At 44.5% G+C, this 19,781-nt stretch overlaps 1 long non-coding RNA gene and 1 other non-coding gene across 2 annotated transcripts; both read right to left on the bottom strand.

Moving 5' to 3' along the window:
• Window positions 1-7,441: 7,441 nt before the first annotated feature.
• LOC142769377 (uncharacterized) lies at window positions 7,442-11,006 on the bottom strand. Its single transcript, XR_012885808.1, has 3 exons — window positions 10,380-11,006; window positions 9,075-9,407; window positions 7,442-7,948 (listed from the first exon to the last, which is right to left on the bottom strand). It is a non-coding gene; the product is annotated as an uncharacterized LOC142769377 (long non-coding RNA).
• An 8,703-nt stretch (window positions 11,007-19,709) lies between these two features.
• On the bottom strand, window positions 19,710-19,781 carry TRNAG-UCC (transfer RNA glycine (anticodon UCC)). The gene has a single exon. It is a non-coding gene; the product is annotated as a tRNA-Gly (tRNA).

The raw sequence follows: 19,781 nt of genomic DNA on the forward strand, positions 1-19,781 counted from the left end.
GCGACAGTCTAACCTGCTTGTTTTCCGAGAAAAGGCTGAAAACGGCATGGCTGTGAAAAGTGGGAGCACGACCTCAAAAACTTCAGTGCAATGTTTTGTTTGCAACAAAATCGGCCATAAAGCCTCAGATTGTCGCGCTCGGACGAAGCAAACTTACTGTGGGCATTGTCGTAGGGCAGGACACGATACCCAAGTTTGCACCAAGAAACCCGCCACGTATAAAAAGGCTTCATGTATATTGTCCGAAGAGAACTCTAAAGACAATGATAACGCATCCGGCGGCGGGCCCGAGAATAATGTGTCGGGGGCAGTAAACACGCAACAAATGGCAACGAAATATCAGATGCCAGTTCTCCAGGGTCTCCTATTTGGTAAGCCTGTCTCTGTTCTTCGGGATACAGGAAGTAACACGACGGTTGTGCGACGTTCCCTCGTGCCCGACGAAGTGCTGACAGGAGCTATGACGACAGTATTTTTAGCCGATGGGAGCAGAATAAAAGTTCCCGAAGCAAAAGTGGAGATATTTTCGCCCTATTTTTCTGGCACGGTGATCGTTAAATGCATGACTTCCCCATTGTATGACGTCATCGTGGGAAACGTGCCAGGATCCCGTGATCCCAATGATCCAGATAGCAGGTGGAGCGAGGGACTGTCGGAAAGGAAGACGAAGTCTAAAAGCGTCAAGGAGAGATTAGGGGTGATGAAAGCAGATCGCTACGAGAGACCAATGATCAGCGTAGTCAAGAATTCAAGTACTTCGTTGGATTCGGTGAAAGCAACCGCTTTGAATATCAACCAACGAATCTTCAAGATTGAGCAGGCGGAGGACAAGAGCCTAGATCTCTGTAGGAACAAAGTTGGGCAGGTGTTTTTTGGGAGAGGATCGACAGAATATTCGTTTGTTATGCAAAAGGGAGTTTTATATCGCCATTATCGGTTATCCTCCGGCAAGATAGTACAGCAGGTAGTTGTTCCTCGCAAACTGCGGAGCCAAGTACTGCAGCTAGCTCATGAAAGTCTGATGGCGGGCCATCAAGGCATCAAGAGGACAATTGACCGAGTACTAGGATCATTCTATTGGCCAGGAGTTCAGGAAGAAGTAAAGAGATACGTGCGATCCTGTGACATTTGCCAAAGAGCATATCCAAAAGGTAAAGTGGGCAAGGCGCCTCTGGGCGTAATGCCGTTGATCGACACCCCCTTCGAGCGAGTGGCAATCGATATTATCGGTCCTTTAAAACCTGTGTCGAGAAACGGAAACCGCTACATATTGACCATGGTGGACTTCGCCACGCGCTACCCGGACGCGGTGGCCCTGCCAGCAATCGATTCGGCGACAGTAACAGAGGGCCTGGTGGAGATGTTCTCACGCGTAGGATTCCCGCGTGAAATTCTATGTGATCAAGCATCTTGCTTTACTTCCGAACTGATGAAAGAAGTCAACGAGTTACTGGCCATTAAGCACCTCAGTTCTACACCTTACCATCCTATGTGTAACGGGTTGGTGGAACGATTTAACGGTACGTTAAAACAGATGTTGCGGAAGCTCTGCCAGGAGGAACCAAGATCCTGGGATCGGTTGCTTGCCCCACTCCTTTTTGCCTATCGTGAAGTGCCTCAGACCAGCACGGGATTTTCTCCCTTCGAACTTATTTACGGGCGTGACGTCAGAGGACCACTTAGTTTGTTAAAAGAATTATGGATTGGAGAACACATCGGCGACGAGGCGAAGACAACTTACGGATATGTATTGGATCTGCGAGATCGTCTTGAAAAAACACTGCAGTTGGCTCATGAGAACTTGACACGAGCAAGAAAATCACAGAAGCAATACTATGATCAGCGAAGCACGAAACGTCAGCTTGAAGTAGGCGACCGGGCCCTTATTCTACTCCCTACTACGGAAAATAAATTACTCATGCAATGGAAAGGACCTTTTAAGGTCACAGGGAAAAAGGGCAGTCATGACTACTGGTTGGACTTGGGACGTGACACCAAGTTGTTCCACATCAACATGTTAAAGCGTTACGAGGATCGCGAACCGGAGAGGTTTACACAAACAGCGTCATTCGTAGTGATGGAAGAAGAGGAGGCAGATTCACCTATACCAGTTTACACTATTGACCAAGGGACTGGGGTGGAGACAATTAATATAGGTGAAGGGCTGGCTGAAGAGGAAGCTGCTGAGCTCCAGCGGATTCTGACCAAATACCAAGATGTGTTTTCCGAAATGCCAGGAAAGACCAATTTGCTGGAATGCCCGCTTCGACTGACAACACCGGATCCGATTTGCACTCCGCAGTACCCACTACCACTGGCGATGAAAGAAGTGGTTGAAAAGGAAGTTCGAGATATGCTCAAGCTCGGGGTGATTGAGCGATCCAATTCGCCATACAATTCCCCCTTGGTGCTAATTAAGAAGCCAGATCAAACTTATCGGACATGCATAGACTTTCGTCGCATCAACGAGGTGTTGATATCAGATGCGGAACCCATACCACGGACGGATATGATGTTCGCAGAGGTTGGGACCAAGAGGTTTTTCTCGAAATTCGATCTTACCAAAGGATACTGGCAAGTTCCACTGGAACTGGAGTCGAGATCGGTAACCGCATTTTCAACTCAGACCGGACATTACCACTTTATCTACATGCCATTTGGAATCAAAACTGCGTCTGCAGTGTTCACGCGTTTGATGAGAACACTTCTCCAAGGCCTCCCGAACGTAGCGCATTATATCGACGATGTTCTCATCGCTACTATGACATGGAAAGAGCATTTAGACACATTGCAGCAATTCCTGCACAGAGTGAGAGAAGCAGGATTGACTATCAAACCCCAGAAATGCGAAATCGCTATGACTTCCGTCGTATTTTTAGGCCATCGTTTAGGAGGAGGGACCATCCGAGCAGTGGATAGTACTGTCGAGAAGATTGCCAATGCACAAAAACCTCAAACAAAGAAGCAGCTTCGATCGTTTCTTGGATTGGCGGGATATTACCGCGATATGATTCCCCATTATGCGGAGAAAGCTCAGCCTCTCACCGAACTAACTAGGAAAAAGGAGAGAAATAAGATTTGTTGGAATCCTGAAAGAGAGGCAGCATTCGAAACACTTAAGCAAGCCCTTGCTTCTGGACCAATTGTAAAGGCTCCTGATCCGGAGCGAAGGTTTGTACTTCGGTCGGACGCATCTGACACCTGCATCGGAGCGATATTAATGCAGGAACATGACGGATTGTTACACCCTGTATCTTATGCAAGCCGCCAGTTGCTGCCCCGGGAAAAGAATTACTCTACCATAGAGAGGGAGTGTTTGGCATTGGTATGGGCGGTACAGAGGTTTCACATTTTTTTGTATGGGAACCAGTTTGTTGTACAAACAGACCACCAACCTCTACAGTACTTAGCCCGAGCCAAACACTTGAACAGTAGGGTCCTGAGGTGGAGCCTGGCATTGCAAGAATACTCATTTAGCATTCAGCATATAAAAGGGTCGGAGAATACCGGTGCGGACTTCATGAGTAGATTGTGAGCCAAGAGTTCGGACTTCATGCACTGTGATATTGGGTGTTGGACACTCAAAGTATGTCAGTGTATTTAACGGTGTTCTTGTGTGTTTAGTAAATATTGGACCTCGACATGTGAACTATACAGAGGACATATACAGTGAAGGGGTTTACAGACCGCGCACGTGTCAGCAGTTTTTTTTTTTAAAAAAAAAAAAAAAACTCATTTAAGGGGGGGCTTTTGTGATATGTGTCGTGCGCGAAGCTTCAAAGTGCGCGCCATTCAAAGTGCGCGCCATACAAAGTGCGCGCTTGAAGCAGACAACGACGAAGGTAGCACGAGGGCTGAGTAGCGTGGCGGCGAAGGTACGAGAAGGAACGAGGAAGACGGGGCTCTCGACTCGGCCGTTGGGTTCCGGACCCGAGCCTAGTAACAGTCGAGCCCGGCCTACCTGCCACGTTCTACCTGCCACGGCCGTGCGTCGCTGACGTGCTGCGGCTTCAAGGCATCCTGTGCTTGAGGACACGCGGAGCTGTCGGGCTACGGGCACGAGTTCCAGCAGAGGTGTCCGGCCGGGACGCGGCCGGTGGTAGTGCCTGGTCTACCGCGCCAACTGGTCCACCTGGTCTACCGTGCGAGCAACGCGGAGCTGTCGGGCTACGGGCACGAGCTCCAGCAGATGTGTCCAGCCGCGACGTGGCTGCGGGGGCGGAGCCTACCCATCAACTAGTCGCCTGGTTGACCGTGCGGACAACGCGAGCCAGCTCAAGACGTAGCAACGAACCTCGGTGAGACCGACCTCATGTCTTGTGTCCATGTTAAAAAGGAGGGACGGTTAGTTTAGGACTTTGATAGTTCACAGAGACAGTGAAGGATTCTTTAAATAGCCTGTCCATGTTATGTGTGTTCGTTTTTCGTGTGTATAAAGTGTGGCGTACAAACGGCCTCGTCTTTTCGTGGGAGTCTGGGGCGACGGCTCGGACACCCATTAACTAAGAACCTGCACGTTGCTATAACACCCACTGCAATGTAACACCTCCTTAGCCAGTATTGAAGCCAGACGAAGAAGTGGAAATTAACTCCCACATAAGTACTTTGCGGGAGGCACTGACCAGAAGAATGCAAACCTAGACACCTACCAGATTGCACTTTGTCGAGAGAAATGGTGGTGAGCGGCCTTCACTTCACGAAGTAGCCGTAAGTAATGTGCTGTGATTATAAGTGGCGCAATATCCGGAGTCATTGATCTTGAATTCCCGAGGCTACTTCCTCAAATATGTTCCTAAGCGAAGTGGCCATTGATGATCGTGGATTCTTGTTAACAATGTCGCTTGTAGCGCACATTTTTAGTTACAAGAACTGTCCACTTAGTTCGAATTGTCCCTGACAAAAAAGAAGTTATGCTGTTGACCACTGAAAAAGCGTTGAGCCAGCAGAGTGCAGTAAATGTGACTTTGGCATGTGCATCCCATGCTACATACCATGTCGCAATAAGCGCCCCATAGATCAACAATTTTAATGACACTGAAACAAAATTTGTCCAATTGTCATTTTTCTTGAAGCCCAAAGTCCTACCGTTACCACGTGGTCACGGGTAATGGTCATTTGACTAAAAGCTCGTTCACGGTGAATTTTCCTGTGTGATCGATTCATATTCAGCTACAATAAAGTGTCACGCATGGTTTCACAAAACTCATAAAAGAAGAAACATCTACCTGCTGTGACGTGGAGGCAAAATCCAAGGGGATATATCAATCATTAGAACTTGATTCTTCTATGAAAAGAATTAAAATACACAGACTATTTGTAGTGATAGCCTTATGTGGCTAGTGACTGGTCTAGTACAATATGCATAGAAAATGTACAGGTTAGCAAAAAAAGGACAAAAACGAAATATAATAATGCAGGCAATACACGTATACAATTTCTGAAATCAAAACAGGCATAAACCTAGGCTTATATATCTTGTCTCAATATCAATAGGTACTTCCATGCTAGAGTGAAATTACCTGAAGTTTTATACTAGAAGGGAATCGCGTTCAATAGTTTTGTTTCATTAAATTGGATCATTATTCTCCCAAAAAATTGGACCAATTTAGCAATTTGGAATTGCTTTTAAAGTAAATGTCACGTATTGCGTGTAGGAATTGAGAAAATATCAGCAAGAAAACGAAAATTTTCAATAAACTTGTTATTTATTGAAACGGCAATTTCGTAATCGCGCAACATCGCAATCGAGAGATTGCGTTGAAATCGGAAAATTTAGCTACTGCTTCACCTTCACTAATGATTTTCAATGTACGCTTTTGAATTCGTTTAAGAGCTTTTACATAAATCTTGTACGTAAAACCCAACTATCTAAGCAGTAACTCACATGACATTAGAGTGTACAAAGTAGAAGTAGAGTGTACGTAGTATGGCTTGCAAAAAAATGGCCAGATTTTATTAGAGTTTAGAAGCAATAGGCTACCTTTGCACACATACTCTGTACTTGCTCGTGCCAGTGTAAGTTCTCGTCAAAAATGACGCCAAAGCATTTAAAACAAGCAACTAGTTTAATTGAAACGTTATTTATTGTTAGGTTAAAAAATTCAGTAAGCGTGTGTTTGTTTCTTGTGAGAGTTAAAAACTACGTATTTTGTTTCAGTACAGCTAAGTGTCAGCTGATTCTTGGCAAATCATTCCGAAATATTCAAAAAATCAGACATCACGTCATTTCGTAGCGCTGCTAAGGAGTGTCCTGCAAAAACAAGAACAGTTTCGTCCACCTGTCTTGAGTCTTGAGAGAAGCATGGTAAGAGAACGTTTAGAAGAAAATGCGTAAATAAATATGTGACAAAGCGGACCACACAAGAGATCAATATTTCCCTTTAAAACTCTTCATGATAAGGTGTCATTGCCAGCTGCTTTTTTCTCTGGCAACGTTTTAATAACTTGTCGGGAATTGATCTCCGTCACGTCACACAGGCAGAAATTACTAGAAACCATTGATTGTGCATTTAGGTTCGGTATAAGAGCACAGAATTTACTCGCAAGGCTGAGACAAGTATTAGGAAAATAACCGTTATAGTTATCGGCCACTTCGCATGTTGGGTTATCTGGTGTAATGCGTTTTTTGATACCCCAGGCACTGACGTATTTAATAATGTGCCTTATCTTTGTCGTGTTACATTCGTTTTTCTTACCTGAATGGTAAAGCGTTTTTTTAATTTCTTGCCATTGCTACCGACTTCTTTCTGTACAATTTGAAAAGGTGATGGTTGTATTCCATTTATTGTAGTAAGAATCTTTCAGCTTCAGAACCTGAAGTATATTTCTTTTCATCCATGGACATATGGCATGCTCGTAATTTCGGCGTGAACAGCTGCGCGTGAATTGTCCGATGGCATCTACAATGCATTGAACAATGTTCTCATGTTCAACGTCCACGTCTTCATCATAGAGGGAATATAAATTTGTAGGTTTAAGTAGTCTTTGAACGGGATTATAGTCTACACTCTAAGCCAAAACGGAGCAACAGGGGTATAGGGGTTGCTCCTTTCAGGGAGCAATTGCATTGCCACTCCCATTACTCTCCTAAAAGGAGTAACTGCAGAGGGAGGAACCGTTGCTCTCCTTTAAGTTCCTCCTTCGGGGGATGAACAGTTACTCCCTCCAGTTCCTCCCTGCAGACCAATAGTTACTCCCACCAGTTGCTCCCTGCCGACCAACCCTTACTCCCACCAGTTGCTCTTCTAAGAGCAACAGTTACTCTTTACCGTTCCTCCCACGTGTTTGCAGTTACTCTCTGAAAACCAACTGCACATGCTTCCAGTTACTCCTTGGGGAAACGAGTATTTATCCCGAGTATGCTTGTCACACGCTTAACACATGGCGAGAGCTCCTTGGAGGAGCACTGCTTGGGTGCTTCTAACACAAAAAGTGGACAATATTGAAAGGAAAATAAATGCTTTATTGTTATTTTTATGAGGCGACGTGTGACCACACGTAAAAGTAGACTTCGCCACACCACAGCCAGCACTAAACAAACACCATAATACATCAAAGGTTTTCTGCGTCATCCGTGGAAAAACAATCTTGAATTTCTAGCATAGGGCAGTCTGTGTCATCATTGGTGAGAGAAGGGCAACTTCTCCAATTCTGAAGAACTCAGGTTTCGCAGCTGATGTTTCCATCAGGCTAGCGCAGCAGAACGTCACCGCAGGCATATGTGAAGCATCTCATTGCTGCAAGAAAAAAAATAGAAGTGTGAGGTTAAACATGCCAGAATCAATTCATAACAATGAGTCACACACACTGAAGCAGCGCTTACATTCTAGGATGTCTACTGCAAAACGAAATGTGAAAAAAAGGAAGGTTCGGCCAAACGTTACTTGGCAAGCCATATAAATGCTGATGTGGTAGACGCTCTTCACATGATGTCTCGGACAGCAATATTCTGGAAGAAAATGTGCAGCACCTCAACAAGGCATATTTGTAGCAGTTAAAGATACCCTTAGGTTCAGTTAACTTGTTTCCTAGACACAGCTGAGTTACATTTCTATGAGCCCAGTCACCAATGGGCATTCTAAATGAGGTCATGTGTGTGGCAAATAACACGTACTGTCCGCTCATGTTAAAATACTTATTTAGCTCGTGCACATAGTTGCTCTCGATTCTACTGTTCTATCATACGCTGCTGCGTCTTGAATTGTGCAATACCTGTAGGCACAAGCCAAGCATGCAAAGCCTGCTTGAAAGCAACCATTTGCAGAGGCTACATGATAATCTTCAGTATATTTCTTTGTACCTGACGCAAACGGCTGGACAAAACTATAGACAAATAAATGTAGACCGTGCTACCTTCAAAAAATGCTTTAAATTTAGAAAACTAGGGTGCATTTGTTCACTCGGTTGACGAGTCACAGCCACGAGATATGTAAACGAAGCAATATATCTTAAGGCATGCACAGATATTCTGATTCTTTGTTTGACAGTGTCACAGATAGCTTGCCAATACATATATATTTGAGAGCAACAAGATGTGAAGCTTTTATTAGTTCAACGTCTTGTTGGTTCACAGCCAAACAGGTTACTGCTTGTTAGACAAATTGGAATAAGCACACCATGGTTTCCAAAAAAAAAAGCATTATTAGAAGTTAGCTCCCGGTGTGAATGTCTGCCTATTTATTTTGTACTGCCTTCTACATGTGCCACAAAGACATTTGTTGAGGATGTGCTACCAGTCAAGCCAAGATCGCATACTTGGTCAATGTGATGGAAATACAAACATTAGAAACACTGCCACCTCTAGTAAGAGCATAACACTTCAGTATCTTGGACTAGCAAAGAGGTGAACAAAAAAGTTAGGCCCACTCTTGCGGAACTTTGAACGCGAATATTTCAGAGTGGGAGAGGTCAACATGCTGTGGCACTTTTAAACCCACGAAACATCTGCAGAAAACAGGGTAAAGGCAAGTCAAGAAACGCTGTTATGAAGGCCTGCGCATGGACAGCTTTGTGAATCTAGGCCCAAGTGTTATGCTTTGTGCAAGCCAAAATCCATGTAAATAGGGAAAGCATACTTTTAGGAGTACCAGCGTAAACAAATCTTGGCAGTTGGCTTTTTAGTACAAACAGCAATCCCTGCAATGAAAACATAAACATTTTATCTTAACGGTAACAGTGTGAGCACACACACGGGCCAGCGGAGCCATGTCGAATTGTCAGTGCCAGTGTAACCATGTGGCATAATGAACTATTCTCTGGGCAACACATGCACAGTTTGCCCCTAAAAAGCGATGCTTTCATATACGTAGTACAAAAAGTCTGCACTTACCAAAATTCACTTGCTTTCTGTACTTTAGCATCGTTGTGAGCATCTTTATCTGCAGTATAACCAAATTTGTGTCATATCCCTGAAAAAAAAGTAAAAGACATGCATCAAATATTGTTTCATTTGGTAGCAGTGAAGTCAGGTTAAGAACAGCCAAGTGGGAATCAGCCGAATTATGTGCATGCGGCAAATCCCAAACGGCGTTATTGAGGTTGTCGAAATTTTCGTCGATTGGTATTAACGTCGATATGTGACTTCAACGGCATGCCAAGTTTTCACAGCGCATAAAGATTTCATGATGCAGAATAATGACAGCGCTAACGAGAACATACAGCATTTATGATTGTCTTTTACAATATTCAGTTTTGCTAAGGTTTTACATCACTAAAGAAATCTGAAAGATTTGGGTCATTCCTCCTCCAATTGTTCTGTCAATATGTAAACTGCTCGCTTGATGGTGCGCTTATAAAATAGTACGTTCAGCGCAGAGGTGAAGCAAGTGACGCAGTGATATGGGCAGATTTTTTTTTTTTTAGGCGTGCGGGGAGGGGGGGGGGGGGGTGTCCGCTTATCTGAATAGGCCGGGCAAGCGAATATGGTCGTCAATTTGGGCTCCCTACGCCCGGCCTAAAAAAGTTCTGTGCGCAACCGCCTGGCTATGCCAGTGAAGTGATGCGACAATGATTTGTTCACTTACTGATTTACATACACTTTACATCTCTAAAAAATGCGGCCCAAGGCCCCAACACTCAGCCGTTAACATTACATAAAGCAATGGTAGAAAAATGCCAGTATGAATGCAGCTACAACCCCGCCCCAATGTTTTTTCAAGCGAGGTAGTGTTGCGGAAATGAACTTTTAACTGCAAAAGTACACTGGCACTGCAGTGGTGACAGGGGAAGCAAGAGGGTATGCAGGCGGTAATAGAGGTAATTTAGTCCGATACGGCTAGCAATGGATACGGTGAATAAGAGCAAATCATTTCTCTTTCAATAGCGCAACCACTCAACAATGTATTGTAAGAGCATTAAATGTTGCTGGAAATGCCACTCACCTGCACGCTGATGCATGCACAGTCCTTTGTCCGACGAGCGAACAGGCTTGCAGATAGCTGAAGACGTGTTTACGATGTGTTTGTTCCACCCAGCAGCAAAATCCACAACTACTTCGCGCTCCATAAAGATAAATATACACTAACCTTCATCACGAATAAGCAGAAACGCAAATCTGCGGCACACACACACGATCAAAACATAGCTCATAAGCTCGCCCGTCCATGTGGTCGCCAACCACAGACCATATGAAAATGAGTAAGTAGTGCGAACGGGAACCTAGTTGCGCCGAAAAAAAAAAAAAACGTCCAGCAGTGGCAGCACAGGCGTCAGCGCAATAATTTCAGTGTGTTCTCCTAATACAATTATAAAAAAAACTGAGGTATACTAAAACTCATAAATAAATATAAAAAGTTGAGTGTAATTTTTATTTAGTGCTAGTCAACATAAACACTGAATAAAAATTACTTTGTAACTTACATCGTTTGCTACACCAGCGCCACTTTTGTCGTGCGGGCGCAGATGGCGCAGATTTGTCATTCTGCCCTCAAACTACAAGGTGAAGCGTCCTACTAAGTGTATGGCTGATGAGAAGCGCGTCTGGGTCCGCTTTTTTTTTTTTTCTTCTCCGATATATCTAGGCGGGGGGGGGGGGGGGGGGGGCTTATGCACGTGTTTCGGTGCTTGATCGACTTTGACGCCCTTACTTCGCGGACGAACGGCGTGTCTAGGCTTTTTTTATCGTTGTTTTGCACGTGTTTCGGCGTTCGGTCCGCTTTGACGTGCCAACTCTCCATTCTGCTGCTGCGTGTGTTAGGTATTTGCCGTACTGTATTCTCAGGCCTTCTGTGTTCAGCCAGCGCTGCTATCTTATTATCTACGGATGCTAAAATAAATCACTGTTTTGGTTTGGTGAAGTTTGGCACACAGAACAAACAATAATCTGGCCCATAAATATCAATGTGGGCGGCATGCATATTTGTGTGCGGTGTCCTGCCGGGGAGTAACCGTTGCGTGACGAGAGCATTTACAGCGGTTCCTCCTTCCGTTGCTCCCTTACAAACTTAAGATGAATACAGTTGCTCCCCCATTCTCGAACAAGTCGGCCATCTTGTTCCGCTTGGTCTTTTCAGAGAGTAACAGTCGGTCTGAAGGAGTAAAAACAGCCGTTGCTCCCATTTTGGCCATTTTTGGCTTAGAGTGTACAAGAGTTGTCCGTTTGAAGGCAGGTACGTCCGGAGCACAAATGTGTTTTGCGGTAAAAACAGAAAAGTAGGTTTGTGATCCGGAATAGCCACAGCGTATACACTTGCCGATACATGAAAGTAAGCGCTGCGCAACATACGATCAATAATAGACTCCGAATGGTATGTAACACGAGTAGGTGATGAAATGACATTTTTTCAAATTAAATAATTATTGCGAAAATAAATAGTCAAATATGTATTTCCAGAAACGTCTATGATTGTATCGCCGCAAACACCAAGATGTGCTTTAGGGGCCACATTGGAAATCATGATACTTTTCATTACAGTAATGAAGTCTGCTATAACGGAATTAGCTAGGTGTACGATATACTACAATGGTGGTAACGCTATTCAGAAGACGAATAAAAAAAGCATAGACAGTTGAACCGAAGCATGAGCTATCGTCATTTGAAGCTGCAGAAAAACGCCATTTAAAGCTGCAGAAACTACAAGTTTACAGGAACGACAAGTTAACGATTCTCAAACAACTTTTAAAAAACCCTCAGCACACGTGGAGTCAAGCACAAGTGAATTATCGGCCTTTCGTTTCGAAATCTACCACTAGTTGCCCAGGTGTGCTTCCAGTTTTTTTTCCTCTTCGTTTTTAAAGCGGCTGTTAGTAATTTGTTATTTGCCGGACATAAGTGCTCACTTATGTACACTGGAGTTGCGATACCCTAAAAATGTAAGGCTGACGTGTTTATTCGTTGCTTTTTAGCTGACTTCAGAACCTTATTTTTCATTGCCACAGACAGAAACCCAGCGATAATCTTAGTTGTTGACCCGTTCCTTGATGCCACTCGGTGCCCAATTTTAAGGCAGGTGACAAGGTGCTGCTTAGTGGAGACCAAATTTTCTCCTTTCTTCACAGGGCTCCCTTTGTTTCTAGGTTATATCGTATATTATAATGTTGCAAAGCTGTCAGCTCTTGTTTTATTTCCCTGAAGTTGTTGCTGAGGATGCTCCCTTCCCTTTTAATCACGTGGTTTATGCACGCACCGCAGCAATTTCTTTATTTGCTTCGGCAAGCTCTTCTTTGAATTCCTCAAAGTGTTCGTTTATAAAGTTGAGCGACTGCCTAAGAGGTTGCAGTTCACCTTCGATAACTTGGGTGATATCTTTCTTAAACCCATCATGTTTTGCATCGATTCGGACAGATAATTCCCTTAATGCTTTAGCCAATTCATGCACAGTAGTCGGTGGCTTAAATCCATAACACCTGTCCTTCACTGAGCAGTCCAGGAAACTAAATATTTAAACGAGAAATGGTTCACGTGCCTGCATAAAGCAAGGTAAATGATTTGCTGCTGTATACAGCCTTGTTGCAGCCTGGACAGCCCAAGAATGACGGCTGATGCAGGCTGGTGCGGTGGTCTTATAGCAGAGCTTCAACGTCACGGAATTCCGGGGAACGCTGCTCCTGATTTCGTCCACTTGATTTCTAGTCGAGCTAAATGCCTCTGAAGACACGCACGCTTGCCCCGCTGCGGTGGTCTAGTGGCTAAGGTACTCGGCTGCTGACCCGCAGGTCGCGGGTTCACATCCCGGCTGCGGCGGCTGCATTTCCGCTGGAGACGGAAATGTTGTAGGCCCGTGTGCTCAGATTTGGGTGCACGTTAAAGAACCCCAGGTGGTCAAAATTTCCGGAGCCCTCCACTACGGCGTCTCTCATAATCATATGGTGGTTTTGAGACGTTAAACCCCACAAATCAATCAATCTGAAGACACGCACAGAGCGCAACGAGCCGAACGACTATTGGCAGCTCAGAGACGTGGCGAAGAAGTGTCGTAACTTACACCGAGATTCAGTAGACCTTGTGAGCTTCCACCATCAGTGCTGTGCTTCATAAAGCAAAGTAAATGATTAGCTGAAACAGCCTTGTTGCTGCTTACACTGCCAAAGAATGACTAAGAAGAACTTACTGTGACGCCATGATTGTGTGATAGGCTCTGTACACGCGCAACCCGCACAGCCGCAACACACATGGTGGCACACCTGCCGCACACAAGCGGACGGTTGTGGTCGTTCCAAGCGCTACCCGCACAGCCGCAACGCGCGTGTCGGGACCCCTTCCGCGCGCAAGCGGGGGACAAATAAGACATTTGGCTATGCTCTTTCACCCTCTGCTTAGGTGCGGCAGGTGTGCCGGCACGTTCGTGCTGGCTGTGTGGCTAGCGCATGGATCGGCCCTTGAAGAGCGTCACCGATTGGGCCGTTCGCTATCCTGGTGCATATTGCAGGTGTGCTGCCACGTGTGGTGCGACTGTGTGAGTAGCACGTGTACAGGTCCATAGCGTGAAGCTGAATCTTGCGACCAGAAAACTGAATATACTAACAATGCAATTTAGAAGTGGTTAGAGTGTAACTACAGAATCAAAGATACAAGAATAGAAAAGAGCTCTGACTTTCAACAATGATTTGACAGCGCACTGGTGTACATATTTAGGCAAAAAAAAGAAAATAATAGGCATGCTCAGGAGGGTGCAGTATACAACCACTGCGAAACAATATCAGCAAAACTCTTGCATCTTGTTGATTGAGCATAGCCTAAAATGATCGAGATACGCAATCTCTTTCCGCAACAGCGCAACTGATGGGGAACCTGCACATGCACCGTCAAACTTGCTTATGTGATAGGCTTCAAATACTTCACGCATGGCCTGTGAGTGGTACTTGCCTATTACCTCGCAACGTTCAAAGAGGGGCAGGCAGCCGCATTCTCGGCAGTGGATTGCGAGGTGTCCTTGAACCACATTGTGTACAATATTATTGTGCTCTATTAAACGGTAATTCAAGCACCTTCCGGTTTTCCCAATGTATATCATAGCGCAGGATAGCAGAATGAGATATACAACACCAATAACACAAGGCACGACGCGCAATCTGTGTTTCACAGAGCATCTTACTGTATTTACAGCTGATTGGTCCACTAACCTACAAAGCTTTGATAGCTTTTCCGGGGCCGACTTAAAACAGTGATACCAGCTCATTTCCCGATTTTCTTCAGCTTATGCGAAACGTTGTGCAGATAAGGAACTGCAGCACAGTTTTTAAGAACTGACGCATTTTGAGGCTGAGAACTATTTGAATTTCTATATACTTCAAAAGCTTTTGCGCAACAGCAGAAATCAGGGTGTTACAGTAACCACCGCTTAAAAGCCGCTTGACCTGTGCTCTGAAACTGCGTTGCGTAAAGTGGGAACATGACCTCCTAAGAGCGTTAAGAAGGCAAACATCGATACTACCCCTTTCACCAGTTTCTAAAGAGCTGAGTGGAAAGGTAAGAGGGGCTTAACGCTTCTCTGTGAGAACAGCCAGCACATTGGATTGCTTCGGAAACAGAATGTTAGACCGAAGAACCTAATTGAATTACTAGACGGTAGCTCATCAGTGAGTTCCCGAGGGTGCAAGTGCTTTCGAAACAACGCTAGAAGGCTAGTGACAACAACTTCAAAAAACCCGTCCTGACAATCAACAAATACAATGAAATCATTGACAAACCTTAAGTATTTCACAACTAGAGACTGGTTGTGATCTTTTGCCGTTTTGACGCAACTATGCCGTTTGGCTTCCAATTTAGCATTTGATAGAGAAGAGTCGGTGAATATAAAAACAGGTTTAATAGCCATGGTGGCTTTGTCCCTAAACAAAATGGAAGGCGAAGCAGCAAAGCCATCTTCTTTGTCTGACGGTAAAAGAACTAAAGACTGGGCTTTCAAGGTAGAGACTACATTCCTTGTGGGTAAAGCACTGCTAGGTGGTTTACAGCGTGTTAAAAGTTCATCCCATCAGAAAGACAACTGTTCATCTCGCTGTCCGGGGTGCTTTGAACAACTTGTCGTACGAGGGGGAGCAGCTCTTGTGGGGGTTTTTGAGGTTCAAGTGCCAAGTTTGGTCCAAGTCTCTAAACATCAAGCACTTTCTCAGGAAGTTCCACTTCAGCAACAATGTGTACATAATTCTGCGGCAACGCTGGCTTCTTTGAAGGGACAGCTCGTACGCTACAGAGTGTGTGTTGCCACATAAATTTCATCGTGATGTTAGCCAAGACTGAAAACTGACGCCACTACTTCTTAGCAGTAGAGGGCCTTTCTCAACGTTGTAGCTGAAGCTAGAGGCTCTCGCGGCGAAAGTGTGCCTGGCACAACCATCCTGAACGCGAAATCTTGCAAATGCGAGTTCCGTGTCCAACTGAGGGGGTGAAGCCAGAACAATGGAATGCCACCTCTGCTGGCGAGATCTTGACACGGAGGCAGTGGGTTATAGACCTAGCTTTGTAAACAGCCAGGGTGATACGACATTTTAAAACACCGGGAGGAGCAAAAGATGAGAAGAAGCCCGTTGTGCTAGAAATTAAGTTATCAAGTGTGGAAACTTGGGAAAGTTGGTAGGACATAACTGAATATACGAACAGCGCAAGTTGAAAGTTGTTACAGTGTAATTCGAAAGCAGACACAAGAAGACCCGCCTTATTTCCACGTTAGCTTCACGGGACGGCTTTTTGCTCTCCCATATTATAGTACCAAGTGCTTTAAATCGCAACAACTTTTTCTAAACACAGAGCACCGACATCAACAATTATTTATTAGTGGAGTGTTGTATATATAGGCGCAAAAAAGAGGAAACTGGGCATGCTCAGAAAGGTGCAGTATACAACCACTGCGAAACAATATCAGCAAAGCTCCTCTGTCTTGCTGATTGAACGAATGCATAGCTTCAAAATGATCGAGATACGCAATCGCTTTCTGCAAAAGCGCAACTGATGGGGAAATTAGATGTGTACCGTCACACTTGTTTATGTGCTAGGCTTATATTATCTCACGCGTGGCCTGTGATCGGGGTGTGCCTATTACTACGAAACGCTCAAAGAGGGGTACGCAGCCAGTCTCGGCAGTGGCCTCCAAGGTGTCTTTGGACCACATTGTGCCCATTTTAATTGTGTTGTTTAAACGGTCATTCAAGCACCTTTCGGTTTGCCCAATGTATATCATACCGCAGGATTTCTGCTTGTGCGCAAAAGTTTTTCAAGTACATATAAATTCAAAGAGAGAGATCTCAGCCTCAAAATGGGTCAGTTCTTCAAAACTGTGGTGCAGTTCTTTATTTGCACAACGTTTCGCATAGGTTGAAGAAAATCGGGAAGCGGGCTGGTATCACTGTTTTATTTTCCGCCCCGGAAAAGCTATCAAAGCTTTGTAGGTTAGTGAACCAACCAGCTGCTATTAGAGGGAGATGCACTGTGAAACACAGATTGCGCTTCGCGCCTTGTGTTATTTGTCTTGTATATCTCATTACGCTATCTATCGCTATGATATACATGGGGCAAACCGGAAGGTGCTTGAATGACCATTTAAGAGAGCACAATTATAATGTGCACAATGTGGTCCAAGGACACCTCGCGATTCACTGCCGAGACTGCGGCTGCGCCCCCCTCTTTGAGCGTTGCGAGGTAATGGGCAAGTACCACTCACAGGCCACGCGTGAAGTTTTCAAAGCTTATTACATAAGCAAGTTTGACGGTGCAAGTGTAAGTTCCACATCAGTTGCGCTATTGCAGAAAGAGATTGCGTATCTCGACTATTTTCAAGGCATGTTCAATCAACAAGAACAAGAGTTTCGTGGATATTGTTTCGCAGTGTTTGTATACTGCACCTTTCCCTCTAATTCGGCCTACATCTTGTATGTACATCATGAATAACAAGGATGACAGAGGACACCCCTGCCGAATGCCCCGTTTTACCTCCGTGGGCTTGGATAGCTGTTTTCACACTTTATATCTACCTTGTTACTTTTATAGATATCCAGTAAATTATTAGTGACTCCATCTTCTACACCTAGTGTGCGCAGTATTACCCAGACGTCCTCTTGAACCACGCTATCGTACGCTCCCTTGATATCCAAAAATGCTAGTCACAGGAGCCTGTGTGCAATTTCTGCTATTTCAATGCACTGCGTCAGTGAGAACAGATTGTCTTCGAACCTCCTGTGTTTCCGGAACCCATTCTGCAGTTCCCCCATCACCCCCTCATCCTTTTCCTATGCCTGCAGTCTTTCCATTATAATCTTCAAAGTGAGCCTGTACACCACAGATGTCACTGTTATACGACGGTAGTTGTTTATGTCAGCTTTTCCCCCCTTTCACTTATAGATCATGTTCATTGTGCTAAGTTTCTATCCATCGGGGACTTCACCATCGATTATTATTTTGCTCACTGCCTCTCTCAAAGTCTGTTTAGACTTTGGACCCAATGTCTTTATCAGCATAATTGGAATGCCATCTGGGCCTGTCGATGTACTACTGGAACCCTCTTCTCAGCCCTTTCCCATTTTCGCTGTGAAAATGGAGCCATTGCGCCACTTGATTCATCCTTGTCCATTGTGGTGGATAAGGCACTTTTTTTGTTGAAGTGTTTCTGTCACCCATGTTCTTATATATTCAGTTGCTTCGTCCCCTTCTAGCCCAGCACCTTGAGCTGTAGTTGAAAACCTCTGCTCTAGGCTCGTCTCATTTTTTGGGGAGCGTAGATGGTTCCGAAATTCCGCAGCTGCCTTTCTATCCTTTTTATCTACTTCTTCCTGCCACTGAGCCTCCTTTATTTTAATCTTTTCGTTGATCAGAAGAGATCGCTCCCTTCTACAGCTTAGTAAGATGTCCCATTTTCGTTCAACATCATCTGTCCGTTCACCCCACTTTTTAGCAAAACGTCAGGAGGCTTCCTGACGTTTTGCTATTGCTCTCTTAAGTTCCTCATCCCACCAACTCTTGGGTTTGTGTCTTCTTTTCCGGGGTGACTTGTCACGTGCCTTAGCAAGCTATTCCTCAAAACAGTCTAATCAGATGCGTGTATGTCCACACTGTTTTATTATCCTCAGTGGTTACTTTCTCAATGTATATAGTAGTTGTTTATTATGTTTGGTAGCTACAGGAACATGTGCATCTGTGTTAGCAGATCCACAACTAACAAAGGTAACTTGTTCTACATGGTGTCCGCAAGGGGCAATCTTAACTTTAAGAATTCATATTGCCGTGATTTTGGCGTGGCCGTTTTAACTTGCGCAAACAGAAAGGCTTCATTTTATTATGCGAATTCGGTACCGAATTAGTGAGGTGTAATTCAGTTCACTAACGTTTATTTTAAGAACAAATGAAATTTGATTTCAGTATGAAAATTTAAAAGTATCAGAACGCTAACAATTTCCTACGTGCCGCAATACGAGCAGTCACTCGTGGGGGTGATTCTCCTAAAATATCTCGTCTTCTGTTAAGATCAGCGCCCATACAAGGCAGAGTAATGATATATCTGTAAATAACACCCAAATACTGAAGACTTACGAGGGATGTTACGTAGTTACGCTACAAAACGTCAAAACGTTTTTCTTTGATCTGAAAAAAAAATCATTTTGTGCCGGCCAGCCTGCTGTAAATTAGGGCTTGTATTCTGGGCGTTGTGACATCCTTCCAAATAAATTACTATGTAGACTCCTGATCTCGCGGGGAGCGGTGACTAGGAGGCAAAGAGATAGAGAAAGTACTGTCGAAAAATGAGTGTTCTTTACTGAAATAATTAATAGAAAAGTCGTACTTAAACTACAGAAAAAGCTAATGCCGAGTGACAGAATGACCTCGTATATTCTTATCTGCCATTTGCTGCGCTTTCAAAACAAACATGGTAGCCGCCAGATTGCAATGCAACGGGAAGCCGCGTATGCCTTTTCCCAAAAGTTTTTTTCCATGAATACTGAAATAAAACCCATGTTGTTCCCACCAGCTTCTTACGTTTTGTTTCACATAGACTACAAATGCAAAGTTCATGTGCCATTCTGCCATACCAACATGTACTTCCACTCTTACGTGCCCAAGACTTCATCTGAATCGAACCACTTTCCAACGCACGTCACCAGCGACCCTGATTATGCTTCTTTCAAGGCTGCTATTCCTGATTCGTAACACCACTCCTCCCAGCAACATCGTAAATGGCATCGAGAGTATTTAAACAAATAATGAATAAATAAATATATTGCTCTGTTCAATTAGCGCTAACGTGAAAAAAGTGTACTTCTGAAATAAAGGATAAAATAAAACGTGCGTCGGCCGGGAATCGAACCCGGGTCAACTGCTTGGAAGGCAGCTATGCTAACCACTATACCAATGACGC

Source organism: Rhipicephalus microplus, chromosome 8, assembly GCF_043290135.1.
Source record: "Rhipicephalus microplus isolate Deutch F79 chromosome 8, USDA_Rmic, whole genome shotgun sequence".
NCBI lineage: Eukaryota > Metazoa > Arthropoda > Arachnida > Ixodida > Ixodidae > Rhipicephalus > Rhipicephalus microplus.